At 38.4% G+C, this 1,795-nt stretch overlaps 1 pseudogene; it reads right to left on the bottom strand.

Annotated features, from left to right (window-relative positions):
- Nucleotides 1-925: 925 nt before the first annotated feature.
- Nucleotides 926-1,009, bottom strand: LOC129490941 (uncharacterized; annotated as a pseudogene).
- Between the last annotated feature and the right edge of the window lie 786 nt (nucleotides 1,010-1,795).

Raw genomic sequence — 1,795 nt, 5'->3', positions numbered from 1 at the left:
AGACTTTCACAGCTTGTTACCTGTATCTTTTTCTCAAAAAACCTGCACTAATAAATAGGCCATACACTTCCCAAAGATAAGAGATTATTGTTCATATCCCAGTGAGCAGTTTACTGAATATATTTGAACAAATTGTCTTTGTTCAGTGACCCTGACTAATTCTCCTGGCTAGTTGGATCAGTGTTACAAATCTTGGTACGCTGTGATTCATAATCATTCATATTTTTGAGCTGGTATATCCTCTCCATGCAGCTGATCAATGAGCACAAAGATTTTTTATATTAGAATAACATGTACCTTATTTTTTAAAACTGAGATCTGCAAAGGCTTAAGGAAGCTGGGGCAACAATATAAAAGATCTGAAATAAACATGTATTTGAATACCATACCAATAACTGAGTTTTTTCTTCTTAAATAACTTTACTTTTTCTGATAACAGTCAATAAGTTTCAGTAGGAAAATGCAGAAAACACAGAAAAATATACAGAATAAAAATCACCTGTAATTCCTACAGGTGATTTTGCAAATTAATTTTGGAATTAATTCCAAAAATATTAAAGTTCTAAAAACTTCAAATTCTTCCCAAAATTTTTAAATCTAGGGTGAAGAAATCTTTCCAGGCCTTTTTTTTATTGTTCTTTTTTTCTTCCAAATTTTATTTTAACTTCAGGAGTACATGGGCAGGATGTGCAGTTTGGTACATAGGTTAATGTGTGCCATGGTGGTTTGCTGCACAGATCATCCCGTCACCTAGGTACTAAACCCAGCACCCATTAGCTCTTTTTCCTGATGCTCTCTCTCCTTCCAGCCCTGACCCTCCAACAGGCAAAATATGGAAATAAATAAAGACCCTTTTTTTGAAAATTGAGATTATATGCTAAATACTATTTTGTATTCTTTGAGGTTTTTTTTTTTTTTTAATTCATGTCAGACAGGTAATGTGCAGACACGGTAACAGAGTTTGAAGGAGGCACATCTCACACATGAAACCAATCATCTTGCTTAACATTCTTTGTTTTTTATAGTACATGTATCATGAACATTTCTTTACGTCATTAATTATAAAATATGATCACTAACAACCTATAATAATTTACTGACCTTTTCATTTAAAAATATTTTTATTGGTTTACTAGAGGGAAGATATCTGGAGACAAGGCTGATGTGTAGCTTCCACTTGGACAGAAAGGGCAGTGTGTGGAGACTCACACCATGGACTTTTACTCCAGAAACCACAGCAGGAGCATACCAGGAAGACTGAAAGAAATAACAGATCCTTTGAAAGAAGCAGCAGGCCACTGCAAACGCTGCAAGACAAGCAAAAAACTGAGTTCACAAAGTGTGAAAGGGGAATACCTGCCTCTAAACACATCCCCACTGGGGAACCTGAAAATCCAGATTACGGGAGATGGATTTAACCTTACCTGGAGCTGCAATGGATTTAGCGTGAAATATAAAAGTAGAAGCAGCAGTGGAAAGAGCATGGTAGGCACTCCCATTCTCCAGCTCGAGCCCAGGGAAGCCATCCCTGACTATATCTCACAGGAGCCCTCAGGGAAGGCAGCCAACAGAATGTGGGAGGGGTGACAGGGTAAAAGAAGCTTCCAACTAAACTTTGTAATGATTTTGGCTGGGCACAAACTCTTTTGAGCAAAATCCAGAGCTGAGAGGAACTGCTGCAGAAAGAAGAGCAGGAGTCTAGCAGACAAGGTGGGCAGATGGGCAGGGGCATGGCCTGAAAGCCATGCTGCTTTCTCAGTGGGGAAACTTACAGCCTGGGGCTAGTTCTCAGTCC

This window comes from Symphalangus syndactylus, chromosome 9 (assembly GCF_028878055.3).
Source record: "Symphalangus syndactylus isolate Jambi chromosome 9, NHGRI_mSymSyn1-v2.1_pri, whole genome shotgun sequence".
Lineage (NCBI taxonomy): Eukaryota > Metazoa > Chordata > Mammalia > Primates > Hylobatidae > Symphalangus > Symphalangus syndactylus.
This window is presented reverse-complemented; position numbering and strand designations above follow the sequence as displayed.